This window comes from Lithobates pipiens, unplaced genomic scaffold (assembly GCF_037356315.1).
Source record: "Lithobates pipiens isolate NorthernLeopardFrog02 unplaced genomic scaffold, aLitPip1_a1.2 Scaffold_22, whole genome shotgun sequence".
Classification (NCBI taxonomy): Eukaryota; Metazoa; Chordata; class Amphibia; order Anura; family Ranidae; genus Lithobates; species Lithobates pipiens.
The window spans coordinates 61,372,079-61,395,501 of NW_027507784.1; positions in this window are offsets into that span (position 1 = coordinate 61,372,079).

Here is a 23,423-nt window from a genome sequence, read left to right on the forward strand (position 1 = left end):
TTACAATTTTTGATATAATATTTCAACACAGGGCCATTCCTGTGCCCAACAAGAGTATCTGTGAGAGGTTACAGTGTTGTGGCACCCCCACCACTACCCAAGGCCCAATTTTCTGCCCCTGCTTAACAGGGGCATGTGATTACAATTTTTGATGCATTTTTACAACAGGGCCAGTTCCTACGCTCACCAAGAGTAACTGTGGGGGCTAACAGTGTTCTGGTACTACCAACACCTAAGGCCCAGTTTTCTGCAGAGTATATAGGGCAGGCCATTTAGTATATATACTGCTGTTCAGAGTATATAGTGCCTGGGGACCTGGGAGACCCCCACGCCATTTTTTTAAAAGTTAGGTGTGGGACTTCCCTTAATATCCAGGATCGATATTTAAAGGAATATTTAATTGTTATTGTTTCATTATTAAAATCACTGCTCCTGAAAAAACTACAATTTTTTTAAACCTTTTTTTTGCATTGATACATGTCGCCTGGGGCAGGACCCGGGTCCCCAAACACTTTGGCAATAACTTGCATACAAGCCTTTAAAATTAGCCCTTTTGATTTTTCACGTTCGTGTCCCATAGACATTAACGGTGTTGGCGTGTTCAAACAAATTCTTTGCCTGTTCGCATGTTCTGCTGCAAACCGAATTGGGGGGTGTTTGGCTCATCTCTAACAGATCAAGGGACCTACTCTGCAGCTGTTGACAAGGGAGAGGCTTTTCTACTCAAGCTGTAGCTGCTTGAGACAGAACAATAAGAAACAAACGATAGAACCCCTTGGCACTGGCCATATACAAATATGCAGCTTCTCGGCACCTGGTCCTTAGCACCAAGGGGCCTCACATTTGGGTGAATTGCCCCCAATAGACCTGTGCTGAGAGCATGCAGTTATCGGTGCCTATCCAAAAGTTCATGATCGCTCATTGCGTTCTGGAGTTTTTAGACCACTTGACCGCCATGACAGCCAATCTTAAGCTGCCCCTGTATTCCCGGCATCATAAACCTCTTAAAGGGCCAGGAGGTACCAGCGCAAAGAGGTTCAACACCCTTTGTCTTGCTGTACTTGGAATGTGTTTGAGAATTCAGTTGGATTTTAAAGTTGCAAATTAAAGTAACATGTTACACTTGCATTGCAGTTTGTTTACCATGGTATGATTTTTTTTTTACCTATCTGATGTTCATCTGTTATGATCTGCACAAGTTTTTGGATTAAAAAGCTTTCTACAATCTGTCTTTTGGATCGAGCCATTGTCTACTAATTATACTGAAACTGTAAATTACAGCTATCTTGGTACAAATGGATCAGCTATAGACATCATACTTGCAGTGCTTAGCATGGAAAGGCACAACAGAAAGACATGAGAACTTCAAAGTTTATACATTATGGGTTAATGTACAGAAATCAGAATGGGTTTTTAAAAGATTTTGATTGAAATATTATTTGTGTAGAAGAATAATTGCTGCATTGGATTTTAAGGTTATGTAAGTTTTAATGCACACGCCATCTTAGCAAATGTGGCTGTAAAAGGATCACATTGTTTACTAAGAAACAAAATCATGTATACTTTGACACGTCAATGATTGGCAGCACACCATACAATTATCCAGAAAAAATAATGTTCTTTACCCCCTATAATTTTCTATGCTATCATTATGTTATACTCCATGTGACGTTAATGGGTGGTTTCTGTAACTTGTATTGTCTCGTTCAGTCACGTATTTTAATAGTATTAGCTATCACCTACACACAAAGGAGGCATTTTGTTGGGTGAAATAACATTCAACCCACCAAAGCACTTGGAATCAGTGCAGAGGAGTTACAACAGTGGAAGCCAGGAGTGGTTCTCTATGGAGCTCGGCAACAGAAGGGCTAAATAGACCTTTCCTTAGGTGAACCTGTGCAAGTGGCCATGTCAGAGGGTGCCTCCAGCCTGAACTATTTTTCTTTTTCCTTTTTTTTTAAGCGTAAATTTAAATAGAGTAGGGGAAGGTAAGAATGCCTGGCAGGTATTATTGCTATCTAAGTCCCCACTATAGAAATGTATCTTTATTTGTCCTGGATTCCCAAACAGCTACAGCTTTCACTAGAACAGGAGGAGAGGGGAAACTTCACAATAAGGACACTTGTTCTGGTGATAATTGTTTAAGAAGATCAGTTCTGGTTGCTTCTGGTTGCTTCATCATAAAATGAAGTTAGGAAAAAAGAACCTGACAGGGGTTTTAAGAGTTCTATAGTCACAGAATAGTCACAGAATACATTTTCACTTTATAATACCCACATTGTACTTGTAATAGTAAAATAAACAATATTTTTGAAAATCCATTATAAACTTACTTATCCACCTCCATAAAACGCCTCCTCCCAGCACCTCTGTAGTTCAGAAGGCAGGCTCTGTGAAATGCGTGACACAACAGTGCCTCCTACAGGGCATAGTGACTATGTGTTACTAAGTAAGAATCATTATCTTATTTCACTTTTATACTAACTGTATTTATTGCAATATATTTCTATTTCAAATCCAAATACATTGGGGGCGTGGCCAAGACTGGCATGTGAGAGGACGCACTTCTCACAGCTCCTGCCTGATCCGTCCATCGATCCTTCCCCGGCAGCTAAAATCCTGCTTCTTTCAGCTCCCCAGCTGGCTACCGAGCACCAGCGCCTCTCGGACCCACCGCCGGCCCTCTGCACCCGAGGAAAGACCCGACGAGGCCCGTTGGAGATGGCGGGACCGGACTCCCAAGATGGCGCCGCAGCGTCGGCGGCCATGGCACAGCGCACTCCACGGACCACAGACAGATCCAGAGAGGGAGGCAACAAGAGAGCTCCAAAGACTCAGGGTAAGGAGCAATACAGGGACATACTGTATTATGCCCCAAAACGACAGGGCCCTGGGGCTATTGACACAGTGGAGGAGGCACAGGAGGGAGAAAATTATCTGTTTACACAGGCAGACTGGGGACATAATACGGACAGTAACCCTAGCCATTCTATGGAGGATGCAGCTCATCCACCCTCTCCCCCCCACAGAGGATACAGTGGAGCCTCTGGAACAACCCACGCTGGCTGCTATACTGAAAGCTGTACATGTATGCATGACATCGATTAATGATATGAAGGAGCAGTTTGGGGGCATGAGGGAAGAAGTCTCACTTCTCAGACAAGATCTACAAAAACTCAGAGAGAGGGCGACTGCAGTGGAGAGCAGAGTGAGTGACATAGAGGACAAGCTACCCTCTCTTGCATGTGAGGCCAGAGCAGCACACTGCATGGCTCAAGACACATACAGCAGAGCTGAGGACACGGAAAATCGCTTATGCAGGAACAATGTCCGCATTGTAGGTCTTCCCGAGCAATCGGAGGGAAAAGACCCCACTCTATTCGTGGAAAACTGGCTTGTTGATCTGTTTGGACTCATTCTCCCCATTTTTTACAGTGGAGAGGGCCCACAGAGTTCCGGGTAGACCTCCCCCACAAGGCCCCCCCCCAGGTCCATGCTGGCCAAGATGCTACATTACAGAGACAGAGAGGCAATACTAAGATGTGCGAGGGAGCGTGAGAACGTTAAATTTAATGGTGTCAGGGTTTCATCCTACCAGGACTTTTCAGCTGAAGTCTAGAAAGCCAGGGCAAAATTCAGTGAGGTGAAGAAACGCTTGAGGGCCTTACAACTACCTTATGCCATGCTTTACCCAGCTAAGCTACGCGTGACAGCAGACAGGCATGCACAGTTTTTTCGAGTCAGCCAGGGATGCATCAGCCTGGCTGGATCATAATGAGCAGGCCCTACGCCACCACAGGGCGTATGCTGATGAAGATTGATCATATCACAAAATTATGGGAACCGCACAATGGACATAGCTCGTGGGCTGTGTTTTGACTATGTTTCACAGCACTGAGCAAAGGCCCTCTCTTGTTTTGCTTAACTTGCCTTGTTGGCCCTACCTCACTTACAACGGTTCTTTTTTCTTTCCCTACTTCTGGGGAACACTGTGATTTTATTGAAGCGCTAGGAAACTATCTGTGACTTTCAAATCTACGACTACCCCCTTATTTTCTACTGGATTTTTCATTCTTGGAAAATGCAGGATCCAAAAGTTGGCCGTCTGTTAGGCCGCAATGCAGCTAAAAGTTTTGCCCTGTTGGCAGAGTTGAATTGGAAACCTGTGCCTGCTAAGGCTACACAGCCACTTTACATTGCAAGCGATCTCAGCAGGTTATGGAACCACCGAACCAAAAATTACAGCTTATTGGGCAGCTCCGCTGTGCCTTACTACAGCTTACAGTTTAGTCCATCATGCAGTCCAAGTAACTTTACAAGTTTGATTATAGATCGCCCCAAGGACATGGCAGATTGCTCGCTTTCTACCTTCCCCACCCCTGCAGGCCACTTATATCTGAGGGAGCCCGAGGGCCCCGTCTGGTTTACACTCTCTCCCCCACCCCCCCGATGGTGAAAGCAGCAGTAATTTCATGGAACATTAGGGTACTGAACTCCCCCTTAAGCGCACAATGATATTTACCTGTTTAAAAACGTTTTTCCCTGCTGTTTTATGTCTGTTTTATGTCTACAGGAAATCCACCTTACGTTAAATGCATTTAAGAAAGCTATGTCTTCAGGTCACTTGGCACTGCATCACATTGTTTTGTATTCTTTGAATATGGATAACTGGACTGTATGCATGTATTACTAAATAAAGTTCTTTTTCTGGATAAAAAAAATAAAAAATTCAAATACATTTTTGAATTCAAATTGATTTTCGAATTTGGATAATTTGTGTTGTTATAATTTATTTTGGATTATTGTGATTCGGAAATTCGGATACATCTAAATCTCCAAATAACGAAAATTTTGTCCGAATTTTAATTCGTAACTAATGAATTGCACATCTAGTGCCAACACATACTTTCTGTTCTACTCCTGTGTGCCTCATGAGACTCAACACCTGGAACTCTCTGACATGCAAATATTAACTTTAGCAAGGAAAGTCGAGAACTGGCTAGCTTTCTCCATCTCCCATTATTTATTTATTATTTTTTTTATTGTTGCTCTAACCTATACTAAGATAAAGAAGATGCAAAGGATGAGAGCACCACAGCACAAGTCCAGTAGAGAATTATGAGCCTTCAAAAAAGATAAGAAGGTTAAGCTAATATGTTTTAACATCACCCCTTCCTTCATCGGGTCTATGGGACAAGATGACAAGGGGCCCTATCAATAGGTTGATCTAGAAATAGCCAGTTCAGATAGTATGACATACTGTGAAATATTCATTTGTAGATTCAGAATATTTATAGATATACAGTATACATTTGTCAGAAATAATTCATAAATAGAGATGTCAGTAAATGAATAAATCTTTAACAAAACATATAAATATGTAAATGCATTACTCTAAACCATTAGTACTAAAAAGTAATGCAGTTACATATTTATATGTTTAAAAAAAAAAGAATAGAAAATAGTAACAAATAATAACAAATAACCTCCAAACTATATGTCAATACATCCATAACAGAATATCCCAACAGGAAATATGTAGATCTACCATATAGCACTCTATATAATTAGCACTAAAAATGGTGATCACATCTACAAGATAATTATAGCTCTTAGTAATAAATAACCTCCATCTCTTATTTGATGAATAATAATAGGGATCATAAATAATCATATCACACATGATCTTAGTAGAAGTTGATAGTAATAAATAACCTCCATACCTTGTAGCGTGGATAATAATGGATATGATAAATAGATAAATAATAATAGTAATAGATAATAGTAATACATAACTTCTACATTGAAAATGGGAAAATGTAACCTACATGTCGTATATGAGAGAAAAGGTACATTTGGAAAAAGAAAGCAGTAAAACAAATGAAATTCTATCCCCATAGGGGCTGCTGATTAGGATGGGTCCATTGTTATTTGCTTAAACCTTTTTTTCAAATAACCTCAGCCCCACTAAGCCCTTGTACACACGATCGGAGATTCCGACGGAATGTGTCCGTTCGGAGCGTTTTGTTGGATATTCCGACTGTGTGTGGTCTGCATCGGACTGTTTCCGTCGGAATATCCGTCGGACCAAATTTTCCAACTTGCCGGAAATATTTTCCAACAAAATGCTCCGATCGGACATACTCCGATCATGTGTAGAGAATTCCGATCGGACAAAGTGCCACGCATGCTCAGATCAAATTCCTACATCAAAGTTATTGGCTACTAGCCTGAATATAGTCCCGTTGTAATGAAATAACGTCATCACGTTCTGAGCGATTGGATTTTCCAACAACTTCATCCGACCGTGTGTATGCAACAGTTTCGGACAAGATCCGTCGGACAAAATCCGACGGATTTGGTTGTCGGAAACTCTGACCGTGTGTACAAAGGCTAACACACCAGGTTGAGCGTACAAACATCCAATATCATAGGAAATCACAGACAAAACTATTTAGTAGCAATAGTTGTGCTATATCAAAGAAAACAGGCACCAAATCAGGTAGTAAATGCAAACGTAATATATTTTCACTCAATGTGGTTAGTAACCTAGGCAGGCATAAAATGGATTAACAATGGTAATAACACAGTTTAGCACACAATGATTACCAGTAAGGACTAGGCATAATATGACATTTGGCATCCACATCAGCATAAGCAGTAGCAAGGCCACCTCAAGTGCAACACTGAAGCAGTAGTAAAGTTTAATCTACCTAGTGCTGGAACTATACCGCCAGAGCCCATTTATGGTGATGTTGCTAGTCCTAGACCGGATATGCACTGTCCAAAAGAAAAGAAGGAATATGGGGGGGGGGGCAGGGCAACAAAGGGGACATGCAGAAAAAGTATTACTGTATTACTGGAGGGGCAATTCTTTAAATGGTTTTGTTGGCTATCATTGGGGCCCTTTAAGAGCGTTGGTGCACTTAACAACAGTCTCATTATACATATGATATTGTTTCTGCACAGGTGAGTAGATGTGGTTCAAATGTTGTAAAGGTTTGGTTTAATATCTAGGTATAGGTATATATATTGGAATAGGGTTGGTATGGTAGGTAGGTTTGGAAGACATGTGATACTGAGTACAGTATGGATTAGATATACTTGGTGTCCTGCTATCTCTCCAAAGGCCTCTGGTGATCAGTGGTGGGAGGCAAAGGGTGAGTGAATGCCCCAGTCTCCCTGCGGCAGAGGAGCAGGTGCTGTGATGTGGGCGGTGCTTTGCTGTCCCCGGGTGTCCTCATGCTCGAATCTTTGCTGATATGGTCACCCGCTAATAGGCGAAAATTCAGATAAGGGTGCTTTCCCAGGCTGTTTAATAGACATGTGCAGAATAAAATATTTCATTTCGGAATTTCGCTTTCGTCCGAAAAATTTACTCCTGAAATTCGTTTTTATTTATTTTGTTTTTCGTTCAAAAATTGCATTCGTCCGAAAATCCACATGAATTACGGTCAAATCTGTCTTTGAAGGCTTATGGTGTCTGTCGAATGTATAAAGAAGATTCGACGGAGCTAGTATATAGCATACTTCGTGTGAACTTTAGAACCCTATTAAAGTCTATGGGACTCCAATGTTCAAAATCTAAACTGATAATTTTAAAGGCTAATATGCAAGTTACTGTCCTAAAAAATGTTTGGGGACCCGGGTCCTGCCCCAGGGGACATGTATCAATGCAAAAAAAAGTTTTAAAAAACGGCCGTTTTTTCGGGAGCAGTGATTTTAATAATGATTAAAGTGAAACAATAAAAGTGTAATATTCCTTTAAATTTTGTAGCTGGGGGGTGTCTATAGTATGTCTGTGAAGGGGCGCATGTTTCTGGTGCTTAGAACTGTCCCTGCACAAAGTGTAATTTATGCAGGAAAAAAAGTCCTTTAACCACTTGCTTACTGGGCACTTAAACCCCCCTCAGTCCCAGACCAATTTTCAGCTTTCAGCGCTGATGCACTTTGAATGACAATTGCGCGGTCATACAACACTGTACCCAAATGACATTTTTATCATTTTTTTCCCACAAATAGAGCTTTCTTTTGGTGGTATTTAGTTACAGCTCGGAGTTTTATTTTTTGCTAAACAAACAAAAAAAGATGCAAAAAAAAAAAAATCATGTTTTAATAGTTTGTAATAAAATTTTGCAAACGGGTCCTTTTTCTCCTTCATTGAAGTGCGCTGATTAGGCGGCACTGATAGGCTGCATTGGTGGGCACTGATGGGCTGCATTGGTGGGCACTGATAGGCTGCATTGGTGGGCACTGATAGGCTGCACTGGTGGGCACTGATAGGCATAGTTAAGGCGGCACTAATAGGCACAGATAAGGCGGCACCGATGGGCACAGATAAGGCGGCACTGATGGGCAAAGATGGGCACAGATAAGATGGCACGGATGGGTGGCACGGATAAGTGGCACGGATGGGTGGCACGGATGGGCACTGATAGGTACCACTGATAGATGGGACTGATGGGCACTGATAGGTGGCACTGATAGGTGGCTCTGATAGGTGGCACTGCTGGGCACTGATGGGCGGCACTGCTGGGCACTGATGGGCGGCACTGCTGGGCACTGATGGGTGGCACTGGGGTGCAGCACCTTTGAGGCAGATTGTGGGCACTGTGGGTGGCACTGTGGGTGGCACTGCTGGGTGGCACTGTGGGTGGCACTGTGGGCACTATGGGCACTGATGGGTGGCACTGACGGGGGCACTTACTTTTATTCAGGATGGCACTGCAGGGGGCAGGTGGGCACTGGCAGGGGGCAGGTGATCGCTTGTATTGCTGGCCGCCGGTGATCGGCTTTTTTTTTTCTCCTCGCGCTGTCAGCGCGAGGAGGAATAATAGCCGATTACCGGCTCCGTTCTATCACATGATCAGCTGTCATTGGCTGACAGCTGATCACGTGATAAGGGGTCGGGATCGACCCCTTGCACGGATCGGTGATCAGGCGAGTCTCATGGACTCGCCGATCACAGAGCGTGCCGCGCGCGCCCCTCAGGGGGCGCGCAGGCCGCTCGTGCACGGGACGACGTCAATAGACGTAGTGCCAGAAAAGTAGGTCCGCGCTAATGCCGTCATTTGGCAATAGCGCGGATCCCAAGTGGTTAAAATCACTCGCAGCTATTAATTGTCGGCTCCGTAATACAGAGAACAATCATTGAAAGTCATTGATAAAATTAATTAATTAATTAATTAATTAATTAATAAAAAAAGCACGGGGGTCCCCCAAATTCAATTATAAGGCCCTTCAGGTCTGGTATGGATATTAAGGGGAACCCCGCGTCAAATTAAAAAAAAAATTGACGTGGGGTCCCCCTAAAAATCCATACCAGACCCTTTATCCGAGCACGCAACCTGGCAGGCCGCAGGAAAAGAGGGGGGACGAGAGAGTGCCCCCCCTCCTGAACCGTACCAGGCCACATGCCCTCAACATTGGGAGGATGCTTTGGGGGTCTGTGACCCCTCAAAGCACCTTGTCCCCATGTTGATGCGGAGAAGGGCCTCATCCCCACAACCCTGGCCGTTGGTTGTGGGGGTCTGTGGGCGGGGGGCTTATCAGAATCTGGAAGCCCCCTTTAACAAGGGGACCCCCAGATCCCAGCCCCCCCTGTTTGAAATGGTAAGGGGGTACCCTTACCATTTCACAAAGAAAGTGTAATAGTAAAAAATAGTAAAAAAAATAGTAAAAATAGTAAAAATAGTAAAAAATTGTTAAATAAGACAAACACACTTTTGAAAAATTCCTTTATTAAAAATAAAATAAAAATAAAAAAAAGATTCCACTCTTGCTATCCAGCGACGGACGATCATCTCTCCGGGGTCCAGTGATGGCTCATCTGAATCAGCGCAGCAAATCCATCCATCTTCTGTCTCCACGGAGAAGACACTGCGGGGATTCCGGCAGCCTGACGTTTGCTATATGCGGAGGGCGGGGCCACCCATCACCTGACCCCGCCCCCCTCTGACGCAAGGGGAAACACGGGCTTCCCCGTGACGTATGGGTGACCCCGCACCCCTCTGATGTAACGGAAACCTGCCTGTGTTTCAATAGCTGAAATTCGGACGAAAATGCATTCGGACGAAAACTAATGCACATGTCTACTGTTTAATAAAAATCATCTCTTACTCCTCCTACTGCATGAAACTTATTGGGATCTGTAGTGTAAGAACACAATTGACCCCATTATATGGCTGCCATCTCAAACTAGATTTCCCAGGATTCTCATCACTCTGCATTTAAGGGCAGCCAGTCAGGGTCAGATTGCTGCACTATCACAGTCCCACTATAAGTTGCTGATTACCGCCATTACAATATATAAAAAAATAAAAATGAATAAATAAAAATTCCAGTGTATATATACCATAGTTTGTGGATGCTATAACTTTCACATAAACCAATCAATATACACTTATTGGGATTTTTTTTTCTTTTACCAAAGACATGTAACAGAGTACATTTTGGCCTAAACTTATGAAGAAATTAGATTGTTTTATTTTTTTTAATTTCGTATATGTTTTATTCAGTGGTGGCCGGTGGTGTTTGTTTTTTTTGGGGGGGCGGCAAACAGGGCCACCACCATCCCCCGGTCGGTTGGCCGGGTCCGGAGCACTTACCTCATCTATGGCGGCTTCCCCTGCTCTCTGCGAGCATTACGGCGGTGGCTTCCCCTGCTCTCCGCAGGCATGTCAGTGGCGGCTTCCCCTGCTCTCCGTGGGCATCTTGGTGGTGTCTTCCCCTTCCCCTGCTCTCCGCGGTCATCATGCAGCGGCGGCTTCCACTTCCCCTGCTCTCCGTGGCTTCTGTTTCCTCCCTGCTCCTTGGCAGCCAATCGAGACTCTTCTCTTATTGGCCAATTGGGAAACGGGTCTCATATCCACCTCCTGATTGACCGGGAGGAGGATCAGTGTTTCAGTAAGGAATATTCATTCGCTATGGACAGCACACTTGGGGGGCTCTTAGTGCAATGCTCTGCGCCCCAAGCCCACCCTATTTTGAAACCTATTAGAGCATTTGACTCCAGTAAGGTGCCTCAAACACCCCCCCCCCACCCAGTGGGAATTCATGTATCTGGGGTCCTGAAAGGGGTCAGATGCATGTATGGGGGCGGCGGCCGTGGATGGGGGGGGGGCGGCGTCCGGGCGCAACTGATGGACTGCCCCTGGGTTTTATAACAGAAAGTAAAAAATATATATTTTTTTTAATTTTATAATAAAAAAAAAATGAAAACATGGCCTGGTCATAAAGTGGTTTATATAGCTCACATATGTTCACAATCATTTGGTCCTGAGAACCCCACATAATAAATATCACAAAAAATATATAATCCCAAATGTACAATATGCATTTATTGAGAGCCATGCATAAACCAGAGGTATAATATAGAATAATAAACTAATCAAAGCATTGGGTTATCCTTTTTATTTATTAAGACTGACAATTCTATACTGGATTTGCTATAAACTTCTATAACACTGTGCATCTTCTTTGGACTACTTTGGACTAGAGATCACACTCAAATACACTCAAGCTGGCTATACATTATACAATTTTCTTATTCAATTTCCTATAGATTTACTTTCAACTATATAGTACAAGGGCTCTTCTGATTGCATACAAATTGAAAGTGTTTAGCTTTGACCTCATATTATATGGTTTTGGTAAATCTAAAGGAAAATTGTGCAAAAAAATGTATGGCCAGCCTTAAGGCACACACAATACACACGATACGAAAATCGAAAGTCAAATTTCATCTGACAAAAGATTTGCCGATTTTTGGATTGTTAGTATGGTGCTTTTGACTCAGATTTTTTGTCTGACAAAAGCTGAATGTGCAGACTATAACATTTTTGTCATACCTGAACTCAACGTTCGATTTTTATTTAATTAGTATGGTTTTCGTCCGAACAAAAGACTACAAGACTACGCATGCTCAGAAACGAAAGAATGCATACAAAACTATTCAACACATTACGTCACTTCTGAACTTGTATTCTGTCTTAAGAGAATTTTCGTATGGTGAGTAACCTCTTTGCTTTCGACATGAGACTAGCATGCAACAAAAAAATGGAGGAACAGTCCTCCTAAAATCTGATTGTTTGTACGCAGCTTTACTCTTGGGTCTGGTTTTCCATCAGCTTTTTCTTTACACACCTGTTCAAAGAGAAAACACAATCAACTAATTAATCTGAGGATAGTAGGGACTATCATTTTCTTGCAGTTGCTAAGACTCCTTTCACACTAAGGTGCTTTACAGGCACTATACTGCTAAAAATAGCACCTGTAAAGCGACTCTCCTCTCACTCCAGTGTGAATGCCTGAGTGCTTTCGCACTGGAGTGGTGCGCTGGTAGGATGCTCAAAGTCCTACAAAAATTACAGTAAAGGGACTCCTGTAGTAAAAGAGCAAAAGGGATGGATGGAGGGATGGCATGACAGGGTGGACATGTACAGTCAGGGTATGCAGGCAGAGAAATGTCCCCTTTAAGAAAAGGGGGTAGCTGGAGAGGGAGGCGCTGGGAGGAAGTAAGTGGACACACAATACACACGATACGAAAATCGAAAGTCAAAGGGGGGAAGTGACGAAAGCAGAGGAGAAAGAGATTCCCACCCACCCTCCCCAGGTTTGGTTTGTATTCAGGGGGGCTGTCAGGACAGCCTGGAAGTGGTGGGTCTTTGGAGGAAGAGAAGATGGCTGTTATATATATGTGGTATGGGGTTCTCAGGTACCTTCCGGTTAACGAGGGATTAACCAGGAAGGCGTAAAATGTAGGTCACTGTGAAGGTTGAGTACCTTCTGAGTCGGTGGCTTGCAAATGGAGGCCCAAAGTTTGAAAAAAGTTGTTAGCAGTGACCAAGTTGTGTGTTGTTGCCCTCAAAGACCCCCAAAGTATATAGAGAAGTTGATTGATGGTTATTTAAAATGTTACTTATTTAACTTACGTTAATTGTTAATAAAAAGGACGTAAGGCCATTTTACTACAAAAAGCTTGTAACGTCATTTGTGGGAGAAGTGGAGAGGTTTGTAGATTATGTTATAACAGGTTTGGGGAAAAACGACTGTAGGTTATGTCTTTCATATGTCAAGCGCCGCTAAGAATAGCGGTGCTTTGCCACTGATGAACGGGCGCTGCCAGTGTGAAAGTAGCTGTACTGTAAGGCCTAACTCTCCAAAAGGGAGCATAGTCTCATTGCATTCCATAGCACAGGCACCCCTTCATTGCATTTTGAAATACAGTGGTTGATTTACTAAAACTGGAGAGTGCAAAATCTGGTGCCGCTGTACACTGTAACCAATCAGCTTCTAACTTCAGCTTCTTCAATTAAGTTTTGACAAAAAAAAAACTGGAAGCTTCTGTGCAGAGTTGGTAATAATGGGTTATCCTCGCGCTACAATGGTAAATTAAAGAAAACTGGTATGGTTGCTGCAAAAACAAGAAAAAACCCTCCCCTCAAGTAATAGTAAGTGAACAAAGAATGGTGTTGCGCTCCACACAAAATTAATTAAATCTAATAACAAAATTGATAAATAATCGTATAAAATCTAAAAGACGCACCTATGCGATTAAAAATACTTTAAATTATATCTACAAACTTTTGTGCTAAAATTTATACCAAGTGATTAGTGGGGTGTTCAGAATATACACTTGTTCCTAGTGTTATTCATAAAAGAGAAATCTAAATGATCTATACAATCATAATAAAGTGCAAGTGAAGCAATACAGATAAAAACGCAGATCCTGATAATATCACTTCAAAAGAATCGTGAAATCAAACAAATGTGTCTCAGTCCATGAAAGTGCATCCAAGTGCCAACGTGTATACAGAAAACTTGTGTAAGGAAAAAGAAACCAACAAATAAATACACAATAAAAGAATATATAAAGATATGTGAAAAATATATCAAAAAGTAAAAAGACAACAATCCAAAAAAAGTGGGTTCCTAAAAGTGTCTCTTAATTAGCATAAAAGACTAAACACTTTCAATCTGTATGCAATCAGGCAGGCCCGTGCACTACATAGTTGAAGCTGGTCCTACATTGAACGTTACAATGTCAGAGTGCAATTGCTGAACACACCAAGAGAAGAGGCTTTGAGAACTGGTCACACAGCGTAGTGGAAGCCCGGAATAAGCCCCTTTCTCTCTTTCTTGGGTCTGACTTGTGATCCTTTGCGGAGTATCTGGAGGAAAAGTTTTGAGGGCGCTTACACTGCACCTAGGATATACACCGCAAATCATTGGAGTGTACCTATACCTACTGAGGACATACATCCCAATCGAGGATATACCCTATATATTGGAGCATATTGCTATCTAACTGACAGCAGTGAGGTAAGGTACCCACTGCACTCAGTGTGTGAGCACCCACGTTTGAAGAGCTGTAAGATCACCGGTGGAACTATCCCGTGGTTGTTCACAGGATTAACCCTTCACATAGCACAGCGTGGATTCACTTTATTTTTGCATGAACTGATATGAATTACTAGTCTTTTATGCTAATTAAGAGACACTTTTAGGAACCCCCTTTTTTTGGATTGTTGTCTTTTTACTTTTTGATATATTTTTCACATATCTTTATATATTCTTTTATTGTGTATTTATTTGTTGGTTGCTTTTTCCTTACACAAGTTTTCTGTATACACGTTGGCACTTGGATGCACTTTCATGGACTGAGACACATTTGTTTGATTTCACGATTCTTTTGAAGTGATATTATCAGGATCTGCGTTTTTATCTGTATTGCTTCACTTGCACTTTATTATGATTGTATAGATCATTTAGATTTCTCTTTTATGAATAACACTAGGAACAAGTGTATATTCTGAACACCCCACTAATCACTTGGTATAAATTTTAGCACAAAAGTTTGTAGATATAATTTAAAGTATTTTTAATCGCATAGGTGCGTCTTTTAGATTTTATGCGATTATTTATCAATTTTGTTATTAGATTTAATTAATTTTGTGTGGAGCGCAACACCATTCTTTGTTCACTTCTGTGCAGAGTTGCACCAAATTGTGCACTCTCCAGTTTCAGGCTCGGTTCACACCTATTTTCTTTTGGTGCTTTCTACAGTACTTTTTGCTGTGCCATTTTGTACACACAATTTTACCGCGATTTGCATTGTATAATGCTTTTTTTTTCATTTTGGTGAATTTGTTGTTGGGCAGATAAAGAAAAACACAAATTGCTGCAAAAATACGGCAAAAACACACAACATGCTTTTCTGGAGCTTCTTCATTGAAGTCTATTGAACCAAAAAAGCAAAAAAAAGCAGTTTTGCACTCATAAAAGTCCCTGACCCTTTCCAGAAATGCAATAGTGATGTAAGGGTTAGCGGATTGTAGTGAGAAGCAGGGGGATGCTGACATCTGTTACTCTTGGTAGTGTGAAATGTTAAAGAATTTTCAGAAAGATATAGTGGCATGGGCCAAGTGAGCATTATTTGCTTCTTTACAGGGAATGCCACTGTTCAACTTTTAAATATAGCAACAGAGTGACTTTAAGATTTTAAAGCCCAAATTTAGCTAAAAATAGAAAACATAAAAATCAGCACAAGGAACAATACTTACACATAGTATTGTGTTGATTCTTTGCCTTTCAGTAAAAATCTTCCTCTGTCCTGTTCCCACTGCCAGTGTGGTGATGATTTATATGGCTAATAGGCTGTCAGGAACTCATCAAAACAGTTTTAAAATGCTTGCCCTTTCCTGCCCAATACGCCATTCATAGAAGCCATGCTGGAGCTTCTAAGATTGACACAAGATTTATAATTGGATGGGGTAGAGCTCACAATCATGTGTCTGTATCCCATTCAAAGATCCTGTTTCATTTACCCACCATTTTTGTTTTTAATATCCAAATGTGTGGTGAGGGTGGGAAGATGATGAGAGAAAGAAACTGTAGCAACCTATAGAAGAGGGGGAGGGTCTGCTTTAAGTATTGCAGCACATTTTTATGGAGCCATAGTTCTTTTATGTTATACACAATTGATTTTAACATGATGAGTAGTCTCAGTAACCAGTAATGGGGCATGGGGGTAGAAAGGTCAGCCGAATATTTTCCTTAGTATTTTTTATTTTAGAAATCCCAAGGTTTCGGGGCTCAAAGGGAGCCTTTGGGAAGAAATTGAAAAGGTACACGGAGCAGTCATACTTTTTATTAAAATTGCCCCACCACAAAGTTGTTTGTAAGGAAAGGTTTACGCTAAATGATATATGTGTGTTTTATTAAAGTTTTCCTTTAACTGATCCTTTTCCCTTCCTCGGCACCTGCTAAAGTCTTATGTCCCGTACACACGACTGGTTTTCCCATCAAATAAACTCTGAAGGTTTTTCCAACGGAGTTCCAATAGAATTCCGCTGAAACTGTGTTGCGTACACGCGATCACACCAAAGTCTGATCGTCAAGAACGTGGTGACATACAACACGTATGAGGGGACTAGAAAAAGGAAGTTCAATAGCCAGTAGCCAATAGCTTCCATCTCGTACTTGCTTCAGAGCATGTGTCATTTTTGGTCTGTCAGAACAGCATACAGACGAGCGGTTTTCCCGATAGGAATTGGTTCTGTCGGAAATATTTAAAACATGTTCTATTTCTAGGTCCGTCAGAATTTTTGAAAAAAAAAAACTCTGATGAGGCATACACACGATCGGAATATACGATGAAAAGCTTCCGTCTGACTTTTTCTGTCAGACATTCCGCTTTTCTGTCGGGCATTCCGCTCGGCATTAGAGATTTATACAGGCAATCCTATACTTGCCCTTGCTATTGTCAGATCTTCACTGTGTAGAGGTCTTCTACCACTGGAACATCTAAAAGTTTGTCTTCAAGGGCTGGTTCACATTAGTGTGTTTTCTGATGTGACCAGATATATGTAGCTACACAAAGAAAACTGGGACCAGACCATGTATATGTGACAGACCCAACCAGGACAGGGGCTTTTGGCGAGGACTAAGGCAAGCCTCCTACCCACTGATTTTGGCACATACAGACAACAGTTCACTCTCCAATGATGTTCAACAATGTAAGGGATGCTGAGAGCAAGGCATGGATTCATTCTCTGAATAAGGACAATAAAGCTTCCCTTCTGGAGTGGTTGGAAAGATGTCATATTAATCTCATACAGGTTAATTTCAGAGGAAATATGGTGGCCCACCTGCAGACTGGGTTGCAGAGGCTCCTTCACTTGGGACAGAAATATTTATCAACCATAATCCTCAAGAGATCTATGAAGATACATTAATTCCACTGTATGAGACTGGTAGAATATTATTTGCCTTCTGATGACTTTTCTAGTGGACAGAATCCACACGTTTGTGTCTCTCCCATTGTTAATTGGGTTGCCTACTGTTTCTGTCTGTCTGCTAGTATTGTGTCCACTCCATCTTGTTAGAAAACTATTGTGGAATATTATGTGTTTATACTTATTGTGATGTGTAATGTACTTTGTTCTGACCTTGGTGGTGAGCAGTCTGACCTGGAATGGGATTTCTGTTTAATCACAATATTGTCTAGGTGGGCACTGAGTCACCTAGGTGGCTAGTTGTTTAATTAACTTAATGTTTATAGTATATGTTGGCTGTTGTTTAGCTATGTTAATTATATTCCTGTTTACAGTTTGTATTGTTAGGGTAATATGATCAGGAGGGGAATGTGCTCCTGTGGGGTATAAAGTATGTGTCTGAGTTTTAATAAACTGTCATTCCCTTGATTCCATCCCAACATTTTGTCTGTGTACGATGTTTGGGGTAAAAAGGGCTGGTATTAGCTTGTGGTCTGCTGTGAGCGGTTTGGAGGCAGAAGGCACTGTTTGACGGAAGCAACTAATCGGGCTGCCAAGCGGTTCAGTCACAGTATGTATATCTAGTGAAATATATTTACAGTGAATGAAAGATAATCACACACCAGCAAACAAACATAAGAACGTATGAAAAGCAAAACTAAATAACCAAAATGCAGAAACCTAACTAACTAAATATACAAATATATTGACGTGAACTATACAAAGCAGGGAAAAAACTGGGAGAGCAGATGGGAAGAAGGTAAAAAAAGACTATGAAAAAAACAAGGCAACAGGGTACTGGATATAGGGCAAGACCAAGGGTAAATGGCAACAGAGTCTGGCAGCAACAGTGCGAATAGGGAGCAAGGCAGAGCAGCCAAAACACCGAGGCAAGGAGCAGTAGCAAAGGTAGAACTTAAGTACCCTCCCAGCAGGTGTGGCCAGGTGGAGCTTATCATTAGTGATGGCCGAACGGTTCGCCCGGCGGTCGTTTCGCTGCGTTCTTTTCAGGACTGGTATAGGTGTTAGGTGTATATAGGTTTGCTGTGCTACTGATTGTTGCAGCAGCCTGAGTGTCTTTTGTCAGTTTAGAGAAAGGGACAGGACGGTGTGTGCTGCAGGGAGAGTCAGTTTAATCATTAGCTGTTACTATAAGGTCCACAAAAGTGCTGTTCCAGTAACCAGTTATTGTTCCAGCAGCCTCTGTTTTGTCAGTTTATATAGGGACAGGCAGGAAGCAGTGTGTGAGGCAGTGAGGGTCAGTTTAATCAGTAGCTGTTACTATCAGGTCCACAAAAGTGCTATTCCAGTAACCAGTTATTGTTCCAGCAGCCTCTGTTTTGTCAGTTTATATAGGGACAGGCAGGAAGCAGTGTGTGAGGCAGTGAGGGTCAGTTTAATCAGTAGCTGTTACTATCAGGTCCACAAAAGTGCTATTCCAGTAACCAGTTATTGTTCCAGCAGCCTCTGTTTTGTCAGTTTATATAGGGACAGGCAGGAAGCAGTGTGTGAGGCAGTGAGGGTCAGTTTAATCAGTAGCTGTTACTATATTAGGTCCACAAAGGTTCTTTTCAGGACTGGTATCAGTGGTATGGTAATAGGCTTGTACACGTATAATATTCTTTCTTTCAAATATAGAAAGAATATTTTACTTGACTGCTGCCCTTCTGCTGCAGTCTGCTAATCATTCACAACCTACTTGTCCCACAAAGGTCCTTTATAAGGACTGGTAATAACCTGGTGTAGGGTGCTATAGTACATAGAGTTGAGTGAGGTACAGTCTGCTATTCTATAAGGACTGGTATAGGTCCACAATACATAGGGTTGAGGTGCACTACTGCTGACTGCTGCCCTATACTGCAGCAGTCCTTCATCAGTATTGGGACTGACGTACAGTCTACTAATCAGTCACACACAACCTACTTGTTCCACAAAGGTCCTTATAAGGACTGGTAACTTGGTCTGTCTAGGGTGCTACAGTACATACGGTTGAGTGAGGTACAGTCTGCTATTCTATAAGGACTGGTATATGTCCACAATACATAGGGTTGCGGTGCACTACTGCTGACCGCTGCTCTATACTGCAGCAGTCCTTCATCAGTATAGGGACTGACGTACAGTCTGCTAATCACTCACACACAACCTACTTGTTCCACAAAGGTCCTTATAAGGACTGGTAACCTGGTATAGCGTGCTACAGTACATAGGGTTGAGTGAGGTACAGTCTGCTATTCTATAAGGACTGGTATAGGTCCACAATACATAGGGTTGAGGTGCACTACTGCTGACTGCTGCCCTATACTGCAGCAGTCCTTTATCAGTATAGGGACTGACGTACAGTCTGCTAATCATTCACAACCTACTTGTTCCACAAAGGTCCTTATAAGGATTGGTAAGGTATAGGGTACTACAGTACATAGGGTTGAGTGAGGTACAGTCTGCTATTCTATAAGGACTGGTATAGGTCCACAATACATAGGGTTGAGGTGCACTACTGCTGACCGCTGCCCTATACTGCAGCAGTCCTTTATCAGTATAGGGACTGACGTACAGTCTGTTAATTACTCACACACAACCTACTTGTTCCACAAAGGTCCTTATAAGGACTGGTAAGGTATAGAGTACTACAGTACATAGGGTTGAGTGAGGTACAGTCTGCTATTCTATAAGGACTGGTATAGGTCCACAATACATAGGGTTGAGGTGCACTACTGCTGACTGCTGCCCTATATTGCAGCAGTCCTTTATCAGTATAGGGACTGACGTACAGTCTGCTAATCATTCACAACCTACTTGTTCCACAAAGGTCCTTATAAGGACTGGTAAGGTATAGGGTACTACAGTACATAGGGTTGAGTGAGGTACAGTCTGCTATTCTATAAGGACTGGTATAGGTCCACAATACATAGGGTTGAGGTGCACTACTGCTGACCGCTGCCCTATACTGCAGCAGTCCTTTATCAGTATAGGGACTGACGTACAGTCTGTTAATCACTCACACACAACCTACTTTTTCCACAAAGGTCCTTATAAGGACTGGTAAGGTATAGGGTACTACAGTACATAGGGTTGAGTGAGGTACAGTCTGCCATTCTATAAGGACTGGTATAGGTCCACAATACATAGGGTTGAGGTGCACTACTGCTGACTGACCGCTGCCCTATACTGCAGCAGTCCTTCATCGGTCTAGGGACTGAGAGTTTTGTCACAGGGTCATTTAAAAAATGACAGGCAGAGGAAGAGGCAGGCCCTTCCGCAGGGGTGGTAGGGGTAGGGCAGGAGCAACAGGCTTGAGCCAAAGTGGGAAGTTGCAGAAGGTGCGTTCAATTACTTTAAAGGACGCACCAGACTTGGTTGAGTGGCTCACTCAGCCTTACTCTTCTGCACCCTCCTCATCCTCTCAATCTGCACCCTCTTCTTCACTCTCTGCTATGTGCACCCCCAAAGACACTACCACCAACAACACCACCACCACCACCACCACCCCCACATACCTTTCGCTTGAGTCACAGGAATTATTTTCCGATCCATATCAAGAGGACATTTCTGATGCGCAGCCACTCTTGGCATTGGATCAGGAAGAGGAGGTAGCAACAACCGCTACTTAGCAGTCTGACGACAGTACCCAGATCAGCCCAAGGAGGAGGTTGGTCCCCGGTGTTGCTGCCTACTCCGAGATCTCTACTTATAGCGGTGGGGAAGGTGACGTTGATGGTGACGTATCTAGTGATGTCACGTGGGTGTCCACAAGAGAGGAAGAGGAGGGGAGTTCAGAGGGAGATATGGACCAGCAGATAGGGAGGAGAAGCAGGAATAACTTACATTGCACAGGAGAGACAAAGCAGACTGCAAATGTATCTGTATCAGGAGTGAGTCATCGACCATGTACGGTCACATCTGGTGCTCCCAGGACACCGGCACATGGCTCCGCAGTGTGGGCTTTTTTTAACATGTCCGCTGCTGACAATAGCGTTGCCATTAGTCGCGGTAAGCCCAACACTCACCTAGGGACGACCGCCTTCAGAAGGCACATGAGCAGCCATCACCGAGCCGAGTGGGAGCAACGGAACACACAAAGCCACACTGCAGGCTCTCACTGTCCAGCCTCGTCTTCTACTTCTCCTTCTCCTCTCTCCTCACAATTGTCCTCCACTCCACCTTCCATCACGCCAAGCTCACGTTTTTCTGCAAAAAGGCAGGCTTCCGTGGGCCTAATGTTCAAGCGTAAAAAAATTATGACGCCGGATAACCCTCTTGCCCAACGGTTGACGGCTGGCTTGTCAGAACTCATAGCCCGCCAACTACTGCCATATAAACTGGTGGACTCGGAGGCCTTTCGCAAATTTGTGGCCATTGGAACACCACAATGGAAGGTCCCAGGAAGGAAGTATTTCTCAGAGAAGGGCATCCCAGAGCTACATGTTCAGTGAATGTATCTCTGGCACACAGTGTCGGTGCCAAGATACATCTGACCACAGACACGTGGTCTAGCAAACACGGGCAGGGAAGGTATATCACTTTTACTGCCCACTGGGTGAACCTTCTGACGGCCGTCAAGCATGTAACCCGTGACACCCGTGTAGATTTGGTTTTACCGCCACGGATTGCATGCAGGTCTGACTCTTCTTCTCCTACTCCATCCTCCTCCCTCTCCTCCTCGGCTGACTCCTCCTTTTCCGCTGCTAGTGTCTCTTCTGCTGCGCCGCCCAAGCTCCCCAGAACCTATTCGACATGCCAGGTGAGACGTTGCCATGCCGTGCTGCGTCTGTTGTGCCTGGAAGCCAAGAGCCACACTGGCCCGGCACTCCTTTCAGCTTTGCGTTCACAGGCAGATCAGTGGCTAACACCACTCAATTTGACAGTTGGTAAAGTGGTGTGTGACAACGGTGCCAATCTGCTTAGCGCATTGAAACAGGGCAAAATCATGCACGTGCCATTCATGGCACACGTCTTAAACTTGGTCGTGCAGCGATTCCTTGTCAAATACCCTGGGGTCCAGGACATCTTGCGGCAGGCAAGGAAAATCTCGGCCCATTTCAGAAGATCTTACACGGCCATGGCTCGCCTTGCTGACATTCATTGGCGACACAATCTGCCGGTCAGACGTCTTATTTGTGATTGCCCGACGTGATGGAACTCAACCTTCTATATGCTTGATAGGCTGCTCCAGCAGAAACGTGCAGTTAACGTCTACCTGTATGAACTCTGCGGCAGAACCGGTTCTAGGGAGCTGGGTTTTTTTTCACCGCGCCAGTGGCTGCTCATGCGTGACGCATGCAGACTTCTGCGCCCATTTGAGATCCCCAAACTGGTCAGTCGCAGCCATGGCACCATCAGTGACATGGTACCTTATGCCTTCTTTATGGAGTGTGCATTGTGTCGTGTCATTGATCAGGCTGTGGAGGAGAAGGAGCAGAAGCGGGAAGATGAGGAAGTCGCAATGCTGGATGAATTCCCAGGGGGGGCTACTCTATCTGAGACAAGTCAACAACAGGAGTCTGAAGAGGAGTCAGAGGAGGATGGTGCCGGGGCGGATGAGGAGGAGCAAGAAGAGCATGCTTTAAACCTTTCTGGGATCCCTGTTGTGCGTGGATGGGGAGAGGAGAATGAAGAGGACGACATTATCCTGGATGATGAGCAGGAGCCAGGCCACCACACCGCTTCCACTTTAGTGCAAATGGGGGCTTTCATGCTCCAGTGTTTTAATAGGGACCCCCGTATAAAAAGCATAAGGGTCAAGGACCAGTACTGGGTGGCAACGTACTTAGACCCCCGGTACAAACACAAAATGGCAGAAATGTTACCGCCGTCACAGAGGGCTGGCAGAATGGAGCACTTCCAGGCCTTGCTTCGAGAAATGCTGCATTCTGCTTTTGCGTGCGCTGGCAGAGGAGCAATTCCCACTCCCAGAGAAGGAGTTGCGGGTACCAATCCAACAGCGTCTGCAAGAAGAGGCCGGTTTGAAGATGTGTTGGTGACTTCGGATATGAGGTCATTCTTTCAGCCGACCCATCGACAGGTGTCATCCGGATCCAGCATCAGGGAACGCCTAGATCATCAGGTGTCCGACTACATCGGGTTAACGGCCGATGTGGACGCTCTGAGGAGTGATGAACCCCTGGACTACTGGGTGAGCAGGCTTGACCT